Below are 27074 nucleotides of genomic sequence, written 5' to 3' on the forward strand. Positions count from 1 at the left end.
ATGCTCTGGCCACTCCCTTGCTCTCACTGCATCTCTCCAGGAGGAAGCTTCCCTGGCCACCCAGGCTGTGAGCAATGTTCTGCTCTGGAAGGAATGCCCCTGGGACCAGGATTATGGCCTCCTAAGTGGAGAGAAACACCCTGCCCTCCCTCTTCTGACCGTTTTCCTTGGGTTACGGCGTGCTGAAAAATAAGACCAAGTATCAGGTTCCCATTTTGATCTGGAAACAAAGAAAAACACTCTTTTATCTTTTTCCCTCCAGTCCCTAGAGAGTTTTTCTTCTATAAGTGCAGTGGAAGTTCAGGCACCAAAAAGCCACCTAGGAAGATGACCTATGGCCAACCCAAGATCCATACCCCTTCTCTCCTGTAAATTAGCAGTAACTGTCCCGGGACCTCAGCTAAAATCAACATGGCACAAGTTGTTCAAGGAGAGAAGAGAAGGGGTGAGAAAGCATATTAAGATTTTAAAGTTACTTCTTCTTCACTGGGTTCCATTACTCAAGATGGGTAAAGATAAAGCACTCAGATAACAAAAGTACATTGAGAACCAGCCAAAGCCCTAGAATCCTTTTTACAAGGGAGGGAGAGGGAAGCGGGGGTAGGGGGGATTTTCATTTTTCTTTAAGGGAAACTAAAATCTCTAATGTGAGAAAGATGAGATTTAGGGTTGCAAACACTTTCAAATACATTAGTAGCATATAGAAAAGACCGAAAATAAATTGATAGCATTTCTCTTCTCAGTGTGTTCACTTGTCCTCAGCTTGATGGGTAGTGGGCTTCAATTTATGCTTTTCCCCATTATATAGAATGCAATTAAGGAAGGATCACTACTAGACTAATCCTTTCTTTATATTAATCCTTTATAATAATGAAAAACCAGTCATAGGGAAACGGATATTAAAATTAAAAGGCTTAGTTAAACCCTAAAACTACAGGTTAACCCAACATAACTGAAGTTGTGTGACTGCAGGAAGACCTTTGCATGAAGCTTATAGATGAATGTATTACAGAGACTTCCTATGTTCAATAAGCTCATCATGTGATAGTTTTAATTAAAAGTCTATCATGCTGCATGGCTAAACATATTGGCACAAACTGAACTCTCCCCAGATTAGAAAAAATATATATGAGGCCAAAAAACTATTGCATCATTTTCAGTAAGAGTTAGGCTCAAAATGAAAGATATAAGTAAACATATTTTTTCTTTATCTCATTGACGAATATTCTCTGTCATCAGATTTTCCACCCCAGAAGCCTAGGTGAAATTATAAAACCTAGAAAAATGATAAAGGTTGGTAAAAATTCCAGCAGGTATATTTTCAAAACCTGATTTTTAAGCTCCTCTCTCAAATAAATCTCTCAGTGTCACCACCTTCATAAAACATCTAACTGGAGAATTCCAAAGCAGCTGGTTTTTCCTGGGACAATGATGTATAAGGATCTCCAATAAAGCCTTTCCTAATATACTAGATGCATTCCTGAATCGTTGAATCATTACCATCAAAACAAAACTCAACACTCAGAGAAATACGCTTTTCTTCTATAGTCCCCCTACTCTTTCAATTTTTGATAACTTCACGATGCTTCCCAGCTTTAAATTTCTAGTGTTTTCTTACAGAAGCATTATTGAAATTTTATGGAGGACAATTCTTCAGTGTTCAAGACAGTCTACAACACTGTAGGAGATTAGTATTCCTCGCCCTTGCTCACTAAATTGAGTAATATCTCCCAGTTATTCTGACATCACAAATTCTCCCTCACATTTCCAAACACCAAGAACCACTATACCTCAGACATATGTTTCTATATGGACACTGCTCTGTCTCACAGCCCCCAAAGGCAATTTACTTTCTTGTGGCTGGGAAGCCAGACTTCTTACTCATAAGACCAAGGTTTCTCTCCAGGGTGGTATTCATCTCTGCTGAAGGCATGGTTCCTTCTAACAGGGGTCCATTCTTATCACTGAACATGGCCGTTGTTATGGAGTGTTTTCTTATCTTATTTAGAGATACAAATAAATAATGGAAGTAGAATTTAATGTGTTCACTCCCAGGTCATCTCAGCCCAGCCCTGCCCTGCCCACACTCATTATATGTCAGTACTTCCTATCAGAAAGGACAAATGAAACTATTTTCTAAGTGTTGCTATTATACCAATTACATTCTTTTCAAGAAAAGGCCTATTAAATTCTGGTAGGAAGAACGACTTAAATTCTAGTAGGAGGAACTATTTTATTGAGATCTTTTCCAGGCACTATATGTGGTACGCCCTTGAAAAAAACCTCAGCCACATGAATGAACTTCAGAAGGCCTAGGAGAGAACTTCTTAGGCTCAGGAAACTTGCCAAGGATAAGAGATCAATAGCCACCCAGTAGACCACAGGGAGAAATTATGGATCAGGAAGAATGTAGGCCACTCTGATACCCCTTAGACCATATATCATCAATCCTGCTAAGGCCTTGGAGAACTTTTTCTGAACATTCATGTCCCTTGTGATGGTGGTCCTGTCAGTTCTCAGCTATAGACTCCTCAAGAGTTTTCCATCGCTCAGATTATTCAGCATAAGAACATAAAACAAGCAAATTTTTAAGTCCACATGAGGTTTGGAGTGAGGGAAAACTTTTTTTCTATGCACAGGTGATGATCTTGGCATGACACAATGCTTGGCATGAAGGATAAAACACATTGGAATAACACTGAAAAAAAATAAAAGAATAAAACACATTGGAATAACATTGAAAAAATGAAAGGAATTACTCTCAATTCCACCTAACTCCAAAAATTATTTTTTCATTTTTTTATATTCCTTCCAGATCTTAGCTATAATTACAATCATAGTTTACATATCACTAGGTATTGTGCTTTTAAAAAAAATGACAAACATTTTCTATATTCTTACCTTGCTTACATCATTATTATATCTAATGGTTGGATTGTAGGCCCTCTAGTTGATATATTGTAATTAACTACATTATCTTCTTATTGTTGAATATTTAATGTTTTTCTTTTTCAGTGTTTTTTTTTCATATTACAGATAGAAACATCTGTCCTACATCTGTCAAAATATTTCCTTAGGAAAAATTCTCTAGCATAGAATTACTTGGTCAAAGGACATGAACATCTTTGCAGCTTTCACTAAATGTTATCTCTTCTCTTTAAAAAGGAGATATACCAATTTGAAATGCTCTTCGTTACATATTTTTATCTAAACTTTACTCTCACCTCAGGTGACATAAAATGTTAAGTTCGAATTACATTCCCTAGGTTACCAGCAAAAGCATCTACCTTTGTTTAAGCTATGCTTGAATTCTCTCATCTCTCTTTTGCAATTCTCTCTCAAAGCTAAGAGTATAATAGCAACAGTACTTTTTGAGTTGATTGTTGCTTTCATCCAGAGTTAAGTCAAAATGCAGAGGAATACTCAAGGAAGCAGAGGAAACAAATACTCTCTACATTTGGATGATCATTTTTCCTGACTTCCTCCTATGATATAAAAAAAAAAACAACCCTCAAATATTTTGTGAAAAGCCTATGTAATAAGTTAATAAGCCAACATAAGAAGTTAATGCTTCTTTGGTTGTACAAAATAGAAATTTACTCTGGTTACCCAAAGGGGGAAAAGAATCTATAGGAAGTATACTAGTGAATCTAATGAAATTCAAGGAAGATCTGGGTCAGATGGTCTAACCTTAGGATACATTTTATTGCAAATAACCAAAATCTGACTGAGTGGCTTTAGAAAAAAGACATTTAATTCTCCGACAAAATAACATTCCAGATATTCCAGGGCTGGTTCTGCCACTTAACAATGTCATCAAGGAGCCAGATCCTTTCCATCCTTTTATTTTACCAGCCTCTGTGTGCCAGTCATTCTTGTACTTGGTTGCCTCATGGTCACAAGATAGCTGCCTTAACACCAGGCTCTCGATTTAAAGGCAGGAAGCAGGGGGTGAGGATGGTGGCAATGGCAGAGAGAAACTTATTATTCTTTCTCTTTTTCTCAAGTAGCAATAAATATTTTATAGAAGACCCTCAGGAGACTTCCTACTATGTCTCATTAGACAGAACTGAGTTTATGATTATCATTGGATAGAACAGCATTAATAGGTTTATGATCATCCCTAGACTGGAATCTCATTTTTCATGAGCTTGAGGAATCGTCAGCTGACAACGGAGGGAAATTGTGGTGTTTGATCGTGGATAAGAATGGAAACTATGCCTCTTGATGAACGGCCAGAGTGTGTGCCTCATACAGGGACCAGGGAGTTTGTGGACCTTGCTTTCTTCTGATAATGGGTTACCATTGGCAGGAAACTCTAATGTTGTTTTCCTCCTTCTCTCAAATGCCAAAGGTCTAAGAGAAAGACTCATTGGCTCTGCTTGACCTATCAGGGAGAATCTCAAAGTGAAGGCACGGCTCTGGTGCCACCTCTGATGATTCTCAGGTGCAAAAGAGGAGAACATCAGTCCTCAAAAAAAATGGGAATTGTCTTGACCTGGAGATAAACATGATGGACATCCCTTACATCTACGTTAAATGAAATACCATCAAAAGGTATTTACTGACTTCCTAACTTGTAGAAGGAATTGTACAGGACCCTGCAGGGATACAATCTATAAGCTTTGGTCCTCACCCCTGAAGAGACTATAATCTATTTGAGGAGAAGCCCATGCAAATAGCACGATGGGGAGAAGATGAGAGCTAATTGTGAGGTAGAGACAATAAATGTTTTGACCCCAATAAGCTTTGTTGAAGATAATGGGATATAAACTACTTCATGTAGAGGAAGGAAAGGCCTGGAAATGTTTAATTCATCCAACCAAACTTCATGTAGTCAGCTCTGCCACAGCTCTTTCTTGGCTACCCCTGACCCCAGGGTCACAGCCTCTTCCGATGTTTATATCCCACCATTCTGGTGGCAAGGGCCAATCGTGTGGCCTTAGAGATTGCATCCAGAAATCCTGCTTTCCTCAGACAGCCTTCAACTTCAATTTCTCCACCTTCTCCTGCCTTCCTCAAGGTGTTCATTTTTTTTTTTCCTTTTTTTTTTGGTTTGTGCCACAAGGCACGTGGGCTTAGTTTTGAACCTGTACCCCCTGCATTTGAAGCACAGAATCTCAACCACTGGACTGCCAGGGAAGTCCTCAAGATGTTCATTTTTAACTCCTTCATTCCTAGTCCCACACCCTCATTTTCTGAGTCATTAGTGAACACCCTAACTATTATTAGGGGCAAAGGTTTTAAAATCTTTTTTCTAGCCACAAAATAAGCACATCATATAAGATACAGTCAGCGACTCTGCTCCTGGTCTGCTGTGTGATAAACAGCAAGTCACCTAACCTTTCTGTGTTGAAGAAATCATTTAAAGAAAAGCAATATGATTTGCCTCTTTCCCACCTTTTCAATCAAGTTCCTGGTGAAAAATCAGTGAGGCAGCCCCAAGACACTTGACGATATTTTAGCAAAATATTTTATGAAAATGTGTAGTCTTTTTATAAGAAAATAACAGAGTTGAATTGGATTTGTTATATATTCTCTCTTCTTGAGAGAGTTAATAGCCCTTCAGTTGGAAAATCCAATTACCAAAGTTTATACAATTTCTCTTGGTCATTGGAGAAATCAGTAATGCTATGAATCCAATTAAGAAAAAAAAAATGTTCACACCCTTAAATGAATTACAGTCAGCAGGACTAAGACCTAATTAGAAATGCTCTTACCATCTGAGATTACTTATGAGCCAAAACCAAACTGCTTAAACCAAAACAAAGTGACTCCCAACAGCCCTGGAATAGTATTTGGGTTGAAAATTTGGTTAATATTTTCGCTCCAGACTTAGCACCCAGATCTGGATCTACTATTATCCCACAGAGGTTCTTTTTAAATCACTGAATGCCATTCAGGACTTTCCTCAGGAAGTAGACCCTTAGTAACAGGAAGACTTTGAGAAATTTTCTCCTTTGAGGAAAAAGAATAGAAGTCAGGAAAAGGGGGATGCACTCTGGAGAAGGTATTTACATCTACCAGACTGCATTATTTCCAGATGAGCTGAAAACCACTTCCTGTGTAAAGCCTTCCTTGATCCCATAAATTGGTAATTAACTTCCCTGTGATGGTGACTACCAGGGCTGATCATTTTAATCTCTTCCTAGCATTTATTTGAATGACTTATACCACCGTTAGTTATTTCCCCATGAATCTTCCTCACCAAGTTCTAAGTTCTTGGGGAAACAACCAGTTCTTCCACATTTTGGACTCCTTCTCACCCCTACCAGTGTCTGGAATAGTTAATTATTATTATTTTTTTACTTTTTTATTATTTATTTACTTTTTAAAATTGAAATATAGTTGATGTATAATACTATATGTTATAGGTGTACAATATAGTGATTCACAATTTTTAAAGGTTATACTCTATTTAAGGGTCTTCTTATAAAATATTTGCTATATTCCCTGTGCTGTACAATACATCATTGTAGCTTATTTTATACCTAATAGTTTGTTTATGGCCTATCTTTCCCACTAGAAAGTAAGCTTCGTAAGAGAAGGAACTTGGTTTACTCACTATTAGAAGAGTACACCGTAGAGAACCGACAGTGGAACAGTTAATTATTAAATAAGAACACCCACTGTGTGTCAGGCATTGTGTTAGCTACTGGAGAGAAAATGGATAGCAAAATTAGCACAGTTCTCTTCACCCATTGCTTAGAGTCTAGATGGATATGAGATATGATTGAATAAGCAATAACAGCAAAATGCCATGCATCCTGTGATTGGACTTGAGGTGTGCAGCGAGGGTTCATTTCGATGCCTGCATCATGAATACCCCAAGGGTGGTATTCCACAGGTAAAATGAAGTGTGGTTTGTTCAGTAGCATTCCATTGGCGGTTGAATATGAATTCTTGGGAAGCTGAGTAAGTTCAGATGTCAGTTCCTAGTCATTGAGAAGAATCATGCGAGCCTCGCCTCCAGATTATACATGCACTAAACTGGAGGGGCCCCAAGATATCTCGAGGCTTTGGGGTGAGGAGGAGGGAACTCTAGCTCCCCAACTCCCCACCTTTGCTGATTGTTCCTTTTAATGAATGTCTTTTTACATATTCCTAAAGTCAGTCGTTTGCTTATGTGAACACGAGTATAAGCTCCATCATTCATGAAAAGCTCGATGAACCGGACCAGAAGATATCTCTTGCATGAAGGGAAGTGCAGGAAACTATGGAAACACACAACCAGAGCATTCAACCTAGTTTCAACACACATTCAGTCAAATTATGAATAAATGATTATCTTAAGAAAAATGGGGATTCAGATGAGAATCTAAGAAAATAAAAAATGTAAATTGAAATTATGAATCATTCATTCAGCTGATAGTTATTGGACGACCTATTACATGTATATTATCTTATAACTATGAGATCTGTAGTTACTTTAGAGTTTGGGGACAGTTAAATCTGGTAAGTACTGAGGTTGCTGTTGCTTCCTAGAAACTCTGTCTGCAGCTTGGATAAAGGTAAATTTGGACAAGACAGAAAGGCAAATTCTCACTGCTCAGCACATCCTGTAGTTTTCTAAGATATTGTGAGCACAAAGAGTGTTCTGCCAGTTGTACAAACCTAGGCAAGGACAAGAAAAAGGTTGCTTGGGGAAAATAATGTTTTGAGGCAAATGAAGGGACAATCTTCAGGAAATAAATTTATAAGAATTATTAAATTCTAAGCCAATGAGAAGTAACTCTTCCTTTACTTTAATTAATGTGTGTTTGTTGCATCAGACAGCTTTCTTCCCTCCATACCCCAGCCTAGCATCTTGAAGGAAGACAACAGAAGTCATAAAACACACAAACACGGACTTCCAGTCTGGACCCAACGGCACAGAGTCATTTTTCTCCTGGTCAACTATACACTCTGGAAATGGCATGCAAGGCATCCAGAGGAGAACTCTGAGAAGTGGTGAGAAGAAGGTGAGCTGGTCTGGGACCCCAGGAGGAGAGGAACGGCACGGTGGTAGGACATTGTGCACCAGCCATCTACCCAACAGAAGGTCACCAGACATGTTGCTTCCCAGCTCCCCACCTAGGAAAGGAAGGCAGCACAGGTGGGCTCACTCTTCTCCCATATTGAACAGGAGTCCCTCTGACAGCATCAGGCAAACCCAACCCCACAGGCAAGGGGGATGAACTGGGAGCCCTGAGCTAGGGCACGCACTTTCCTTCTTGCAGGGCCTGAGACATCTTTTCTGCCAAGAGAAACTGAGGCGAGTGGGCAGACATAGGAGAAAAGACCTGGCGACAGCAAGCTGCCTGGTCCAAGAAGCCTCTTTGTTCCCATGGGCCCAAAACTCTCCTTTGCCCAGGAGCAGCCAGGGGACACTGACAGGGGCATCCTACCACACCCCTCCTCACCAAGTCTCGCCCAAGCACCCAGGCCTGGGGACCAGCCTCCACCTGCTTAGCCAGCACCAGCTGGGAGCACAGGGAGACACAGGCACTGATAAACCACACCCACTAACACAACACCACAAAGGCTCTAGGAATTAAACTGCCATTGGAATCACAGCCACAAAAGTAGGTCAGGAGCTGCATGCCAAACCTGAACAGGGTGAATGCCTGCTAAAATAAAAGCTTTAAATGGGACCCAGAGTATTGCCAACATAATTGGCAAAATGTCCAGAATACAGTTGAGAATCACCATCATACCAAGAACGAAGAAAGTTACAACTCGAATAAGAAAAGCCAATCAGCTGATGCCAACACCACGACAAATCAAAGGTAGGAATTACCTGACAAGGATTTTAAAACAGAATCATAAAAGTGCTTCATCAATAACAAATTCTCTTGAAATAAATGAAAACAATAGAAAACCTCTGCAAAGAAACAGAAGTTTTTTTAAAAAAAAACAAATAGAAATTATAGAACTGAAAAATACAAATTTAAAAACCCACTGTATGTGCTCAGTAGTAGAATAAAGATGACAAAGGACAGAAGCAGTGAACTTGAGACAACTGCCTGTGGGACAATAACAAAAAAATCAACATTCTTACTATTGTATTTGCATAGGGACCAGAGAAAGATTGTAGAGCTGAAAGAGCACTTGAAGAAATAATGGCTGAAAAAGTCCCAAGTTTGGTGAAAAATGCAAGTCTACACAGAGGAAAATCTTCAGGATGTAGGGCTAAGCCAACAGTTCTTAGACTTGACACCAAAAGCACAATCCAATATAGAAAAAAACTGGTAAGCTGGACCTCATGAAAAATTTTTTTAACATCTTTATTGGAATATAACTGCTTTACAATGTTGTGTTAATTTCTGCTGTATAACAAAATGAATCAGCTGTATGTATACATATATCCCCACATCCCCTCCCTCTTGCATCTCCCTCCCACCCTCCCTATCCCACCCCTCTAGGTGGTCACAAAGCACCAAGCTGATCTGCGCTATGCAGCTGCTTCCCACTAGCTATTTTACATTTGGTAGTGTATATATGTCAATGCTACTCTCTCACTTCGTCCCAGTTTACCCTTTCCCCTCCCTGTGTCCTCAAGTCCATTCTCTACGTCTGCGTCTTTATTCCTGTCCTGCCCTAGGTTCATCAGAACCTTTTTTTTTAGATTCCATATATATGTGTTAGCATACAGTATTTGTTTTTCTCTTTCTGACTTACTTCACTCTGTATGACAGTCTCTAGGTCCATCCACCTCACTACAAATAACTCAATTTCATTTCTTTTTATGGTTGAGTAATATTCCATTGTATATATGTGCCACATCTTCTTTATCCATTCATCTGTTGATGGACACTTAGGTTGCTTCCATGTCCTGGCTGTTGTAAACAGTGCTGCAGTGAACACTGTGGTACTTGACTCTTCTTGAATTATGGTTTTCTCAGGGTATATGCCCAGTAGTGGGATTGCTGGTCATATGGTAGTTCTATTTTTAGTTTTTTAAGGAAGCTCCAGACTGTTCTCCATAGTGGCTGTATCAGTTTACATTCCCACCAACAGTGCAAGAGGGTTCCCTTTTCTCCACACCCTCTCTAGCATTTATTGTTTCTAGATTTTTTGATGATGGCCATTCTGACTGGTGTGAAGTGATACCTCATCGTAGTTTTGATTTGCATTTCTCTAATGATTAGTGATGTTGAGCATCCTTTCATGTGTTTGTTGCCAATCTGTATATCTTCTTTGCAGAAATGTCTATTTAGGTCTTCTGCCCTTTTTTGGATTGGGTTGTTTGTTTTTTTGATATTGAGCTGCATGAGCTGCTTGTATATTTTGGAGATTAATCCTTTGTCAGTTGCTTCGTTTGCAAATATTTTCTCCCATTCTGAGGGTTGTCTTTTCACCTTGTTTATGGTTTCCTTTGCTGTGCAAAAGCTTTTCAGTTTCATTAGGTCCCATTTGTTTATTTTTGTTTTTATTTCCATTTCTCTAGGAGGTGGGTCAAAAAGGATCTTGCTGTGATTTATGTCATAGAGTGTTCTGCCTATGCTTTCCTCTAAGACTTTTATAGTGTCTGGCCTTACATTTAAGTCTTTAATCCATTTTGAGTTTATTTTTGTGTATGGTGTCAGGGAGTGTTCTAATTTCATTCTTTTACATGTAGCTGTCCAGTTTTCCCAGCACCACTTATGGAAGAGGCTGTCTTCTCCATTGTATATTCTTGCCTCCTTTATCAAAGATAAGGTGATCGTATGTGCGTGGGTTTATCTCTGGGCTTTCTATCCTGTTCCATTGACCTATATTTCTATTTTTGTGCCAGTACCATGCTGTCTCGATTACTGTAGCTTTGTAGTATAGTCTGAAGTCAGGAAGTCTGTTTCCTCCAGCTCCATTTTTCTCTCTCAAGATTGCTTTGGCTATTCAGGGTCTTTTGTGTTTCTATACAAATCATGAAATTTTTTGTTCTAGTTCTGTGAAAAATGTCATTGGTAATTTGAGAGGGATTGCATTGAATCTGTAGATTGCTTTGGGTAGTATAGTCATTTTCACAGTGTTGTTTCTTCCAGTCCAAGAACATGGTATATCTCTCCATCTGTTTGTATCGTCTTTAATTTCTTTCATCAGTGTCTTATAGTTTTCTGCATACAGGTCTTTTGTCTCCTTAGGTAGGTTTATTCCTAGGTATTTTATTCTTTTTCTTGCAATGGTAAATGGGAGTGTTTCCTTAATTTCTCTTTCAGATGTTTCATCATTAGTGGATAGGAATGCAAGAGATTTCTGTGCATTAATTTTGTATCCTGCTACTTTACCAAATTCATTGATTAGCTCTAGTAGTTTTCTGTGGACCTCATGAAATTTAAAAATTTGTTCTGTAAAAACCCATTTGAAGAAGATGAACAGACAAGTTATGGAGTTGGAAAAATATTTGCAAAGTACATATCCAACAAAGGACTCGTATCTAGGATACATAAGGAATTCTCAAAACTCAACAGGAAAAAAAAACACCCAACTAGGAAATGGACAAAAAACAAGAACAGACATTTCACTGAAGAGGATATATAGATGGCAAATAAACACATGAAAAGAGGCTCAACATCATTAGCTATGAGGGGAACATGAATTAAAACCACAATGAGCTATCACTACATAGCTACCAGAACAACTAAAATAAAAAATAGTGACAACATCAAATGCTGACAAGGATATGGAGAAACTGTATCATGCATACATTATGTAAATTTAGGGGGTATTGTTAACATGCTGATTAGAGGCCTCAGCTACAGAAAAAAGTGCTGGTTTACAAGAAGAAGCAGGAATCAATCTTCTACCATTCCTTTCAGCCAGACCAGGAGGGAATAAAGTTAAAGAATGACACCTTTAGGGGCTTCCCTGGTGGCGCAGTGGTTGAGAATCTGCCTGCCAATGCAGGGGACACGGGTTCGAGCCCTGGTCTGGGACGATCCCACATGCCGCGGAGCAACTGGGCCCGTGAGCCACAACTACTGAGCCTGCGCGTCTGGAGGCTGTGCCCCGCAACAAGAGAGGCCGCGACAGTGAAAGGCCCGCGCACCGCGATGAAGAGTGGCCCCCGCTTGCCGCAACTAGAGAAAGCCCTCGCACAGAAACGAAGACCCAACACAGCCAAAAATAAATAAATAAATTTATTTAAAAAAAAAAAAAAAGAATGACACCTTTCTTTAACCAAGCTGCACTGCAGTACAAAAAGCTGCTCAAGTGTTCAGGAAAACAAAAAGTGACTGAAAAAAAGGTACAGAATACAGCATGTGAATTTTGAACGTAACCTAAGAGTTAGCACCATACTCTCAGGCAGAGGGGGCAGGGTGTACCGCTTTGGGACAGAATGCATAGCCTAGGTCAGCTGGAGACTGAGTGGCCTAGAGAGCACGAGGGGTTCCTACAGTTTGAGCTGGCAGTCTGCTCAGCAGCAGCCAACCTTTGGGAAACTGCAACAGACTAGCAGAGGGCAGACCTAAGGAAGGCTGGTCCAAACTTTAGAAAGCAAAAGAGGCAGTGATAAAACCGAGTCTACCTTATACAATCTCTAGTTGTAAATGATTAGTACTCTGTAATTTCCTGAGACCTTTAGTAACTGTACACACACACACACACACACACACAAAACACACAGAGAACACATACAGTGGGAGCCAAGCAAGTTGCAGGCTGACTCAGACACACCAGGCTCTGCACATGGCAATCTTTGCCTAGAATTAACTCTGCTTCTTGTCCCTCCTGCAAATAGCAACCAGACTGGGCGCAGCTCTACTGCCTGTTGATTCAGAGCCTCCCCTCACCACTCCATCTCCTGCTGCCTGATTGCAGGAAGAGTCCTGATTGTGTGTGTACATGGGGCCCAGGAGAATTGGAAGAAATAGGATGGGAGGGTAATCTACACATCTTTTGATGGCTTTGCCCAAAATATAGGTGTGATTAGAACAGTTTGGGTGTTGGCTACTTCATTCAATCAGCCTGGTACAATTTAAGAGGAAATTAGAAATCAGAGGGAATGTCTTTGGCCCACCCTAAGCCAGATCATCTGTAATAGGAATTATGGTCGAACTGTGATCGCATGGTTTTCAAGATGAGGCCATTCACAGGTGTGGTTACTGCGATGAAGATCTTAGTATAGTCTTCCTCTCAATTATGTTTCTAAAAACCATCACCATAACAAAATAGAGCTCTTCATTTAGGAAAAAAAAAAAAAATCTAGGGATAAAGATGAACTGTTTTTTCCAAATGCCAAATTTATATTGAAAGCAAAATCAGCATAACAGTTAAAGAATGCAGGCAACCAAGATCTTTTCTCAGTTTTCCTTCCTTGTTAATAACTGCTTGGCTGAAATCTAATTACCTTTTCCAGGTTTGTTTCTCCCTAACTGACCTTGAGTTTTCTTTCCACGTTAGGCCCTCTCAGGGCTTTTCAGTGTCAGGGTGGTGGCAAAAGCCACAGCACTTTCCTCCCGACCATGGCCTCTTTCCTTTACCCTGTGATACAGGCTGGCAGGCCTGAGAAGGTGGCTGGTCTACCAGATGTTCCTTTTAACGGCTATTCTATTCACATCTCCCTTGAGGCTCTTGCACGTGGCCAGACAGAAAAAGGAAGAAACTACTTGGTAGCACAATAACCTGCATTCCAAATATTCCTCCTGCCTTTGGCCCTAGCCCCAGTCTCCCTGACAGTGGCTCTCTTCTACACCTTTCCTGCTTTATGATGTTCTAATGGAAAACAATCTGCCAAGACCCTCCTTTCCTTCTTCTCGACTTTTTAAAACATTAGCAAAGATGTCCTTATGATACAACGAGTCATCAGCACTTTTTCATGTTGTTTTTGAAATTCTCTTAAAAACTAACTATTGCTTACTTTGCTTCAGAAAAACTTCTTAACCAAACATTGAAAACTATATAAATAAGCACAGAGGTTTTATTTAGAGGGGCTAGTGGTTTACACATGGAAGTATAAAATTTATAAAAAGTCTCTATTTTTTTTTAAAAGATTGGATTTTTACATTTATCTCTAAATTCGCAGAAAATTATTTTGACATATGATATAATTTATTTTGACATGATGAAAGTTTAAAACCTTTGTTATATTTTTCGTTATAAAAGCAATACTCTCTCGTTGCAAAATATAACATATTAAGAAATTTACAAAGTAAAAAGAGAATTCTCCTTTTCCCATCTCTCAAAACCCACAGCTAAAAAAACAAATTTTAAGTTTCTTAAAGAAAACTTAATCTGAAGTATACACAATTACTTTTACTATTACTTTTACCTTCAAGTCATTTTCCCATACATATACAAATGTATATAACATACATAAATACATATCTATGTACCCATTAAACATGCAAAATATATATGCATATATAAAACATTTTAAACAAAATAGGATTAGGCAATATGCCACTTAATAGTTCATGAATATCTTATTATCATGGGTATTTTGAGATCTACTTCATTTTACTCAGCTGAGGAGTTTTCCATATTATGGATTTACCAAGATTCAATCAGCATCTTCTGAATTTACCTTTATATTGTTGATAATTTGGGGCTATTACAAAGACTGTTACAATGATTATTCTTATACATAGATCCTTATTCATTTGTACAAATATTTCTTTTGGATAAATTCCTAGGTACAGAATTGTTAGTCAAGGGTATATATATATATATGTATGTATATATATATATATTTTAAATGTTGATAGATGCTTTCAAAATTGCCCTCCAAAAAGATGACTTCAATATATACTACCTGCAACTATACATGAGAATACCTGAAAAATAAGGTTTTAAATGAGTTATGAAATAGGGGAAGAATACATAAGCATAAAACAACTAAAGGCTATTATAAAGCTACTTATGAGAATATAAAATAACATAGTATAAACAAAGACAAATATGATTTAAAAGGTATAGTAAATATATATTTGAGTAAATATGAATTTCTTTAAAAAAGTAATGTAGGTACTGCAGATCTTTTTGCCAGAAAGATACAGTTTTGCACCATTATAAAAATAAATGTTATGAGTAATAAAGGATTTAGGGAGGGTACTGGTCTAGATTTTGAAAGACTGAAGACTAACCACCAATTTCAATTCATAAAACTTGTTGGATACTTTAAAAAACAGCTATAAAAGCCATTTTGGGTGGCAACTGAGGAAATATGAAAATGAACTAGATATTAGATTATGTTATGGAGCTACTGTTAATTGTCTTAGGCATGATAATGATACGATGGAAGAATGTCCATGGTTCTCAGGAAGTGCATGTTGAAGAATTGTGGTCATGATGTCTGAAACTTACTTTCAAATGGTCCAGCGTGGCAAAATGTATCAATGTTTGAATCTAGAGAGAGGGTAAATAAGTGTTTGCTGTCCTATTGTTTCAACTTTTCTATGGGATTGAAAATTCTTAGACTAGAAAGTTGGAGAAGGGACTTCCCTGGTGGTGGTTTAGAATCCGCCTTCCAGTGCAGGGGACACAGGTTCGAGCCCTGGTCTGGGAAGATCCCACATGCCTTGGAGCAACTAGGCCCCTTCCCCACAACTACTGAGCCTGCCCTCTAGAGCCTGCGAGACACAACTACTGAAGTCCACATGCCACAACTACTGAGCCTGCCCGCCTAGAGTCCGTGCTCCGCAGCAGGAGAAGCCACCGCAATGAGAAGCCGTGCACCACAACGAAAAGTAGACCCGCTCGCCACAACTAGAGAAAGCCCATGCGCAGCAACGAAGACCCAACGCAGCCACAAATAAATTAAAAAAATAAAATAAAATAAAAAAAGAAAGTTGGAGAAGAAGGAAAATAAAGCGGTGAAGTTGCAGATCTGGTGTCGACAATTATATTTCATTATGTTAGATTCTCTGAGGAGAAGGAGAGGTGCTTTGGGGGAACCCACATTTGATCTAGATCTCTAAGGTTATATTTTTAAATTACCATTTCTGTGTCCTCAATATTAGGCCAGGTAGGTTTGCAAGGAACAAAACATCTCCCTGACCACTAGCTATGCCTCCCAAATACACAGCATATATCCCAAGGGGGTCGACCTAGGAATATGAGGAATTGGGGAGAGACCTCTTCACTGCTAGAAAGACACCCGAGGCTCAGGCCTCCATGAGAGCAGATCACCAGGGCTGTCATCACATAGAGGCAGGACTTTGTGACTTCTGACCGCTCTAAACGTCAAGCCTAACACCAGGGAGTGGTCCAAGCAGAGGATGCTCTAGCTCATTAGCGCTCAGGCCAAAATTACTTAACTTGTCCAGACTATTTTAGATAGTGAATTTGCTGGGTTGATGATGTTTGCATCCAGCCCTGGCTGAGTCAACCTTTCTGGCTTTTCAGACACTTACTCAGGGAAATAGAGTAGGAATTGGCTCTTAAAATAATTCCCATGAGCAATTTGCCACAAGATTAATAGCATTCTGTCATGAATACAGGATTTGGAGAAAACATATATATACATATGTATTTATATATTTATATATTTACATATGTATATAGTATACATATATATACATATATATGCATATATACACACACATCTATATTATATTTTGCCTTTGCTAGCTTTATTTGACAATTACTTTTACTGTTTTAAAATTTTTTTTATTTTCAAGTAACTAGTTCTTTCTTAATTATCTCAGTAGTAAGAAGAGTCAGAAACATTCACACTGTAGAGTGATGACATTTTGCATAGCAGTCACTTTTTTTAATTCAGAAAGAATTTTAAATTTTAATTACTTCTTTTTCTTACTTATCACTGTAATTTGAGGAAGTAATAAAAGCTTTAAGCATTATTTCTAGACTTATCTATAGCTAAGAACCTGGAAGGCTACGAAAAAAAAATGATATGCCAAACAAAATTCTAGGGGCAGCTAAACATCCAAAACAAACTTAAAAACTCAGATAATATTTGTCCACATGATAGGAAATGACTGAATATGGAGACAAAGACAAAAGAGTATCTGACTCCTATTTCATTAGCCATCATATGTATCCACCACCATATGAGTACTAGGCTTCATTATACATTTTTTTTTCATCTGAAAAATGCAGCATTCTTAATTCTATTTATTATTATTTTATTTATTTATTTGGTTGCACCAGGTCTTAGTTGCGGCATGAGGGCTCCTTAGTTGTGGCATGTGAACTCTTAGTTGTGGCACGCACGTGGGATCTAGTTCCCTGACCAGGGATCAAACCTGGGCCCCCTGCATTGGCAGTGTGGAGTCTTAACCACTGGACCACCAGGGAAGTCCTTAATTCTATTTATTATTGATTTGAATTAAACTATGCAGGAACAACTCATAGACTATTTTTCTTGGGACCTGTAGTGTGTGATTTCAGGGGAACTCTCTGCTATGAGCCTGTTTCAGAGAAAATGGACGATGTTAAGTATAACTAAAACAGAGACTTGTTTCTAAACATTTCAGAGGTATGAGTAGTATCATTAAGTAACACAGTCCTCTCTTCAAAACTGGTCTCACAAGCAGAAAGAGTAGCCTTTGAGTCATGAGCAGCACAAGGCAAGGCCCCTTTCTATCACCATATCTCCCATTCCATGTGTCTTTCAAAGCCCATGGCTGACAAGAGAGTAAGCTCTCACCAGGTACTTTCAGAGTGAACTCTCATCTTGTTTCCAGACTCTTCATAAATATAATTAACTTCATCTACAAAAAACAGTGAAACTTTAACTATTGAAAAACAGCCTTCCAGAACCCTAAGGTTTTCAAAATGGATTTGAACCTGGAAGTAACCCTGATCCCTCCATTCTTGCATACACACAAAATAATAATAATAAAACAACAGTAGTGATAATACCTGAGCATTGAGCAAAATAAAACAAAATTAAAACCCAAAACTTCCTCAATCTATACATATCACACCTGATATTCTGATGTGCTGAATATGATTTATTCATTCATTCACTTGTTGATTGATTCAACAAATACTTATTTACCAACTATAATGAGTTCCATTCAAGGTGGGGGTGGGGGTGTGGGGATGGCAGTAAATAAGACAGACAAGGTTAATTTGGATGGTTGAACAGGAAAGGTCTTCAACCTAAGTCTTGAAATGATGAGGATGCAAGGATCCAAGGACAAGCACCCCAGAGAGAGACAATCGGAGAGCTAGGGGTCCATCAACACACTAAACTTGGTGTGTTGATGGACAAAGGCTAAAGCATGGGAACAAGCAAGAGAGTGGTAGGAGGTTAAGATCGGAGAAGTATTTAGTAGCCATAGGAAGAAGTTTTATTTTTATTCTATGTGCAGTTGGATGTCACTGGAGGATTTTAAGCAGAAAAGTCACTGTTATCTTATTTATGTTTTTAATAGATTGTTCTCGCTGCTTTTAGAAGAATGGACTGTAGGAGGCAAGATAGAAGCAGGGGACAAGATAGGAGGCTATTTCAGAGTAGAGCTTGGACCAAGATTTTATGGCATAAATGATGCATTTTGATTGCCTGTAATATATATAAAAGACCCCTATGTCAGGACAATGGATGAAGTAAATGAGAGAATCAAGGGAAACTAGAAAAAGCAAGGAGAGAAGATGAGGGAAGAAACTGGGAAAGATCTGAACCTAGGAATGGGCACTGTGTAATGAGCAGAGACAGAAGACCCTAAATAGGACTTCCATGAGCCTGGGACACCTTGTTATAGAAAAGTAGGGAAATGCCAGAAAGTATGATGATGCTCCAAACTAATGAGGGCATGTTAAAAGATTGTAGGAGTCTGCATGAAGGGGCAACCTCTGGCAATATTCTAGACCACGCATTTATCAGAATGAATACTGAATGAAGTGGATATTACACGTTGAAGAAAAAGGATCCATGAAGGTCATATTGACACTGATAAAAATTCTTTACAAAGTCCAAGTGGAAGAGGAGTTATAGTCTACAGAATAAAAGTGCCAACTAATAAATGCAAAGGCATGATGTAAGTAGAAAATCCCCATTTTTACAATCACTACAGTAATAACTGATTCAGCAAGAACCAAAAATGGGTGCCAAACTTATTGGGTAAAAGATTATTTGGGAAAAAATATTTACACAGTCACAAGGTTTCACCCCAATATTAATTATTAATTTGAAAGGAAAACAGGTGCTTTTGTACCTCTAGTAGAATTCTGGCAGAAATGACTTTAACCCAACGATCAAATTCAACATTACCAATAATGGGACAAACCAACATTATGTGCCCGTGATGTCATTTGCTGAGAAGGACCCACATCACCTGTACAGTACTCCTTCCAAAAATGTGTTACCTGCATTGCATCATAAGGAAGCAATTAAATCCAAATTGAAGAACAATCTACAAAAATAATTGGCTTGGACTTAAAAAAAAAGTCAGTGTCATGAAAGAAAAAAAAAAGGACAAGATAGTACTCTAGTTAGGGACTAAAGAAGCACAACAACCAAATGCACTAAGTTATTCTTCATTGGATCCTGGATTTTAAAAAACTAAGGCTATAAAGGATAGTATTCAGATAATTACAGAAATCTGATAATGGGCCATACATAAGATAAAAGAATATCTTTGTTCGTGGGAGATACAAGCTGTATCTCCTAAGGGCTGAATGATTATGATGTCTACAAATGGCTCAAAGAGAAATAAAGAAGCAAAAGATTAAAAATTAGTCTAGCTGGAAAATATACACAGTTACTCATTATCTTCATCTTGCAAATTTTCTGTAGCTTTGAAATCTTTCCCAATAGAAAGGTGGTGAAAAGAAAACTATAAGTTCTCTGCCTGCAGAAGCAGAGAACAGCTCTCTCCACCTCCTCCCTGTGTAGAACAGCATTGTGAAAGGCAGCTAAGTGTGGTGTTAAAGGCTTAGGCTCTGAAGCCAACTTCCTGGGCTCATATTTCAACTTTTTTACATATTAACTATGTGGCCTTGAACAAGTTACTTAACTTCCTTGTACCTCAGTTTCTGAACCATAAAATGGAAATAAAAACAGCACCAACCACATAAAGTTTTTGTGAGGATTAAAGCATTTAGAATTATGCTGGTAAAGAGTAAGCACTCAATAAATGTAAGCTGTTAGTATTTCACTTCCACAGTCACTAAAGTCAAGACTGAATATCCTAAATTAAAAAAAAAATGAGAGAATGAATCTTCTAAAATATTTATAATTGTAAATCTTACCAATAATCAAAATTATAACCTGGAAATGTGTTTATCATTTCTTACTCCCTGGTACACTCCAAACTTCAGTTTAATGTTTTGTAGTTTTTTTAATGAATAATTTTAGTAATACCTGCTTTGTAGGATTATTGTTATGGTTAGAAGTTTAAGAGTACTCAAAATGATTACTCTGAGTAAGCACAAAAAAGTTAAACTATACTTGGTATTCTCTATTAAAGATGACAGGGAAATAGTTAGGAAATATTTTCACTTAAAATAGTTCAAATTTTAATATTTAAATTCTAAGTTAACTCTTAAATATCCAGAAAGAAGATTGTACCAAATTGTTCATTTCCTGAGATCCACAGAGCTAAGGTATAGTATATTTTTACTCTCAATTATGCTTTTAAAAATATTTCCTTCAAGATGTGTCTTTCTGTTCATACCAAAATGGGGAAATGAAATAAAACCCAGGGACAAGCAAATGTATAAATCTTACAAAATATAGTTCCTCCCCTCCCCAACATGACTCTGGGACATAGAGGGCTATATTCTTAGTGAAGGTGAAATGGAAGTAAGCTTGTTCTCAACTCCAAAGAATTGCAAGAAAGATCAATTCCCTTGAAAATGGCACTGAAAAAAGGGGGAAATGATGCTAAAAATTTAGATCCACTATTCAGTCCACATTGTGGGTTTGTATCTGAATTCACATATTGTATAGTGCAAAAATCTCAAGTCAAGAATTCACTGTAAAGTAATCCCTTACTGATAATAACCCCAGGTTCCTGGAAGAAGCAAATAAAAATACACTGTAAAAATCCAACTTTCAACCAATCCTATGAGAATTTCTGCAAACAAAATTCTGAGGAAAATGAATAGCTCATAGACAAAAATAACAAAATACATAAGAAAAAAAAGTCACCAAGAATGAGAACTAGTGGAACACTATGTTCCATAAAACAGTCCTATAATAAATTCAGATTGTGGAGTTATCTCTGGTGGCCTTAATGTGTCAACGTGGCTAGGCTGAGGTGCTTTTCCCAGAATTCCCTTTCTTGAATGCTTCCTGTTAGGGTAGGCTACAGGGAGGTCCTGGGATTTGGAAGGCAGGAGGGAAGCAGCAGCCATTTTGTAGTGCACACACACAGGTTGCTTTGCTGACTCACTTCAATGTGAAGCATCAGCAGGGCCTGCAATTGCTCTACCTTCCCCTCCATCCTTCTTTAGCTTTTCTAACTCCTAGGTAAAGCATGTGTATATAGTTCTGTGACAAAGGACCCCAGCTTCTGCAGAATACCCTTGTCACCAATGACAGAGGCAACAAGAATGGATACATGTATCCGTCTACCCTCTAGGATTCCAGCCCATGCTGGTGAATTCCAGCCTGCTTATGATCTTCTGTTCCTGCCCTGTAGACTTAAATCTCCAGATTCAAAAGTAGAAACCACAGCCTTGCAGAGACTACTTAGCTCCCCAAATTGCATAAACCAATTCCCTGTAACAGATCTGTGTGTGCGTTTGTGTGGGTGTGTATGCATTTCCTAGCAAGGGATTTATGGTCGTTGTTTGAAACTTGACTGCTACATTATCAGACACGAATTATAAAATGACCATATTTAATATGTTTAAAGAAAGGTGAATCGCTTCTCGGTCTTTTGGCTAAGATCAAAAGTAGTATCTGTTCTTATCAGTTTAATATCTGATAGGTCCTCTATCCGAGGACAATATATTATTAGAAAGGAATGAAGTACTGATACATGCTACATCATGAATGAACCTTGGAAACATTATGCTAAGTGAAAGAAGCCAGCCACAGACAGCCACATACTGTATGGTTTTATTTATGTGAAATGTGCAGAATAGGCAAATCCATGGATAGAAAGTAGGTTAGTTGTTGCTAGGGGCTGGATGGATTAGGGGGAAATGGTGAGTGGCTGCTAAATGGTCCAGGGTTTCTTTTTGGGATGATGAAATGTTATAAAATTGATTTTGGTGATGGTTGTGCAACTCTGTGAATATACTAGAAACTAATGAATTGTATAATTTAAATGGATGAATTTTATGGTATGTGAAATATATCTCAATAAAGCTGTTTTTTAAAAACAAAAAAAAACTAAAGTAAAAAATAAAGTCAATAAAAGGAGCTAAAACTCAAAAAAAAAAAAAAAAAGGTGAGAGCGTTCTGCTTGTACTTAGGATGTAAAAAGCTGCTAGACAAGGTTGCTCCCATTCTAACGACAAGAAAAAATTGTATAATCAGTAAAATTATAACTTTTCTAGAACTCACCAGAGAGATGAGGTCACAGGACAACCAAGTAAATTGAATTCCAGAGAGTGACAATCCCCTCTGCAGAGAAGTGGGACTTCTGCCTTTGAGAGGGCATGAGTAGAAGAGGTCATTGCCATAAAGGTGGATAAGAAGAAATCAGCTAATATTGCTTAATAAATTCTTAAAATCAGTACAGGCTGATGAATCTGTTTAGAATAACTGGGAGTCCCTGACACAAAGAGAATCTGCACTCACTTGCAAGTTCTTTTCTGCAGGCTTCTACTAGGTCAAAACTAAGCATAGGGCAGAAGACTCGAGAAAGTCCCTGCTGATGTGCAATGATAATTGACTGATGCGGGGGGAAAAATGCATAAAAGACTGCTTGCTTCCCTAGATCCTTCTTTCTTTGGAGCAAAAGCTTTGTACCACTTGTTAGGGGCAGCAAAACTTTATGAAAGATCTACTGCTTGAAGGAAGGGTAGAAATAAAAGCCCTCTGCTTCTGGGGAAAGCACAGGAATACCTCTTAGGCTCAGATTCCTGTACTGATATAAATTAGAGGTCTGCTACCACTGGAGAAGGGGTAAGACCACCATAAATACAATGCAGAGTTTGGCTACCATGGGGGAATATGGGCAGAATTGCAGAGAAAGTTCCACCCTCTGAGTTCCAGGGTCACAGGCTTGCCTAAGACTACAGCTGGATCAGGATAACTGATAACCACCTTTGTCCCCACCACTACCACCAGGAGCCTACCATTAGTAACTATCAACAACAGTCTTCCACTGAAAAAAAAGAGACTTCCTCTTCAGTGCAAATGTTAAGGGACTACTGGAAGCTATGGGTAGAGCAGGAACACTGCCAGGTCATATGCTGAGCACAAGGTAACCATAACCCACTGCTGGCTGAATTTTAATCTTGTATCGCACTGAAGATAACAACAACAACAAAATCCAAGTTTAGTTCAACCTGTGACTAGATGGACCCAGTGCCCCACACTAATGGCCTGACTGAAGAAGCAGCATGCCTATTTCCAGACATAAGGACTATATATGTCTCAGTGTCTACAGTTCTTCAATACATAATGTCTGACATTCAATCAAATATTTGAGTCACACAGAAAGACAAGGGAAGAATCTACCCATTGTCAAGAGATTAGGGAATCAACAGAAGCAGACTCAGAGATGACCCAGATGTTGGAGCCCTCAGTCAGGGATGTCAAAATAACTAGAATCAACATGTTAAAGGATTGAGTGGAAAAGGTCTATAACATGCATGAATATATGGGGGAATTTTAGCAGAGAAGTAGAAAATGTAGAGTCCAGTGGAAATGCTAGAAAATTTAAAAAGTAATAGAGATGAAAAAATCTTTTGATTGACTTATTAGCAGAATCAATACAACTAAAGAAAGATTTAGCAAACATAAAGATAGGCCAACAGAAATTATACAAACTGAAACACAAATAGAAAAAAAAGAGTGAAAAAATATAATAGAGCATCCAAGAGCTGTGGGACAGAATCAGTCTAACATATATGTAACTAGTCTCAGAAGGAAGAGAACAGGAATTCTCTGGTGGTCCAGTGGTTAGGACTCCATGCTTCCACCGCAGGGGGCACAGGTTTGATCCCTGGTTGGGGAACTAAGATCCCACAAGCCCCATGGCGTGGCCAAAAAAAAAAAAAACAGAAAGAAGAAGGAAGAGAACAGAGTAATGATGATAATAATAACAATGATGATGATAGCTAACCTCCAAGAATCCCAAACAGGACAAATACCAACACCACACACACACTTAGACATATCATAAACAAACTGCTGAAAACCAAAAAGCAAGAAAACACTGAAGGCAAGAAGAGAAAAAAGGAAACATTACATAAAGAAGAACAAAAGTAAGAATTATAGCAGACTATCAGAAACTACACAAAGCCAGAACAATGAAGCAATGTCTTTAAAGTACTAAAAGAAAACAACCTGTCAACCCAAAATTTTATACCCAGTGAAAATACATTTCAAAAATGAAAGGAAAATAGAGACTTCTTTCAGACAATAAAAGCTGAGATAATTCACTGCCAGCAGACCTGAACTACAAGGAATGTTAAAGAACATTCTTCAGGAAGAAGATATATGATATTAGGTGGTAGTTTTTAAACCTACACAAATCAATAAAGAGCAACAAAAAAATTTTAAAACGGTCAATATAAAGAGACTTTATCTTATTTGTAAGCTCTTTTTAAAAAAGAAAAACACCTGACTATCTAAAGCAAAAATGATGATGTATTGTGCATTTTATAACATGTAGAAGTAAAATGTATGACCAACATCCTACCAAAAGTGGGAGGAAAGAATTTGAAGTATAAGAATGAAATAATGCCCTTTGCAGCAACATGGATGTACCTGGAGATTATCATACTAATTGCAGTAAGACAGAGAAAGACAAATACCTTATGATATCACTCATATGTGAAATCTAATTTTTTTTAAAAAATGATACAAATGAACTTATTTACAAACAGAAACAGACTTACAGATATCGAAAACAAACTTATGGTTACCAAAGGGGAAATGTGGAGGGGAGGGATAAATCAGGAGCTTGGGATTAACATACACACACCACTATATATAAGACAGATAACCAACAAGAACCTACTGTATAGCACAGGGAACTCTACTCAATATTCTGTGATAACCTATATGAGAAAAGAATCTGAAAAAGAATAAAAAATATATATATATATGTATATAACTGAATCACTTTTCTGTACACCTGAAACTAACACAACATTGTAAACCAGCTGTACTCCAATAAAAATTTTTTTAAAAAATTGATTCTAAAAGAAAAAAAAATTTTGAAGCATAGCACTGTAAGATTATTACACTATACAGGAAGTAATATAATCTTAGTTGAAGGTAAACTGTGATAAGTTAAAGATGGGTATTGTAAATCCTAGAGCAACCACTAAAAAAATTAAAGAGATGCAACTAATAACACAAATGGTAGTAATAAAATGAAATCAGAAATATGTGACACAATTAATCCAAAAGAAGGTGGTAAAAGAGGGGAAAGAGAACAAGGAACTGATGGAAAACAGTTGCAAGATGTTAGATTTAAATTCAATCATACTACTAGCTACATTAAATATAAATAATCTAAACAACACAGAAGTCAGAGATTGACAGATTGAACAAGCAGCAAGGTCCAACTGTAGGTTGTCTATTTCTTCAAATTAAAAAAAACGCGAGGCAACTATGAAAATATGTGCATGGAAAAAGAAACTCTTTAAGAGGAATAAGCATATTTAAAAGTGAATAAATAGGCCTTCTAAAAATTAAGAATATAATATTTTTTTAAAGATTTTTTTTTGATGTGGACCATTTTTAAAGTCTTTATTGAATTTGTTACAATACTGCTTCTGTTTTATGTTTTGGCTTTTTGGCCATGAGGCATGTGGGATCCCAGCTCCCCAACCAGGGATCAAACCCGCACCGCCTGCATTGGAAGGCAAAGTCTCAACCAATGGACCACCAGGGAAGCTCCAAGAATATAATATTCTTTAGAAAACAAAATGGATAGATTTTAACATATAATCAAAAAGAGAATTAGTTAACAGGAATAGATTGGAAAAATTATTCAGGAGTCATCATAAAGAAACAGGATAACTGTGAAAGTGAATTTATGAGAAGTTATAGTAAGAATAGAGTGAGAAAGACTAACATAAATCTAATTTGATTTCCAGAAACAGATAAGAGAGAGAATTTGGCAGAGAAAATATTTGATGACAGAACAGTTAAAATTTTCTTAAAATACAGCACTCAGAGATTCAAGAAGTCTTACAAATCCAAGCAGCATAAATCAAAAGAAATCTACAACCAGATGCTTCATAGTAAAACTGCAGAAGACTAAAGTCAGAGAGGATTTTAATAGTGGTCAGAGGACTGAAAAATTAGACAGACACATAATTGTTCATCTTTCAAAAAAAAGCCAGGGGCTTCCCTGGTGGCGCAGTGTTTACGAATCCGCCTGCCAATGCAGGGGATACGGGTTTGAGCCCTGCTCCAGGAAGATCCCACATGCCGTGGAGCAACCAAGCCCGAGCGCCACAACTACTAAGCCTGCGCTCTAGAGCCCACGAGCCATGACTACTGAGCCCACACGCCACAACTACTGAAGCCCGCGCTTGTGCTCTGCAGCAAGAGAAGCCACCGCAATGAGAAGCCCGCGCACCGCAACGAAGAGTAGCCCCTGCTCGCCACAACTAGAGAAAAGCCCGCGCGCGGCAACAAAGACCCAATGCAGCCAAAAATAAAAATAAATAAATAAATTTATAAAAAAAAAAAAGCCAGAAGACAGTGAAATAATAGTCAAAGTACTGAAGAACCAATGTCTCCAAAAATTCTTCAGTTAATATATTTAACAGTGAAATGTTGTAAATATTTCCTTTGAGATTGGGAATTGAGATAAGGGTGCCCATTATCACCACTTGTGTTCAATATTATGCTGAAACTTCTAGTCAGTGCCGTAATTCAAGAGGAAAAGTAAAAGCATAGAGTTTCAAAGGGAGAAACAAAACTATCATTATTACAGATGGCATGGATGTACACACAGAAAATGCAAAAGAATCTATGGGTAAATTATTAAAAATAACGAGAGCTTAACAGTGCAGCTAAATATAAAGTCAACATACAAAAATGAGTTGCATTTTCATAAACC

At 37.9% G+C, this 27074-nt stretch overlaps 1 long non-coding RNA gene, 1 other non-coding gene and 1 pseudogene across 2 annotated transcripts in view; 1 reads left to right on the top strand and 2 right to left on the bottom strand.

Annotated features, from left to right (window-relative positions):
- LOC132365797 (uncharacterized) overlaps window positions 1–27074 on the bottom strand; it is a 124192-nt gene that overhangs the window by 43738 nt on the left and 53380 nt on the right. The gene's annotated exons all lie outside the window — the stretch shown is intronic.
- TRNAG-GCC (transfer RNA glycine (anticodon GCC)) lies at window positions 17145–17217 on the bottom strand. The gene has a single exon. It is a non-coding gene; the product is annotated as a tRNA-Gly (tRNA).
- On the top strand, window positions 21737–21849 carry LOC132366847 (U2 spliceosomal RNA; annotated as a pseudogene).

This window comes from Balaenoptera ricei, chromosome 5, assembly GCF_028023285.1.
Source record: "Balaenoptera ricei isolate mBalRic1 chromosome 5, mBalRic1.hap2, whole genome shotgun sequence".
In the NCBI taxonomy this organism is placed as follows: domain Eukaryota; kingdom Metazoa; phylum Chordata; class Mammalia; order Artiodactyla; family Balaenopteridae; genus Balaenoptera; species Balaenoptera ricei.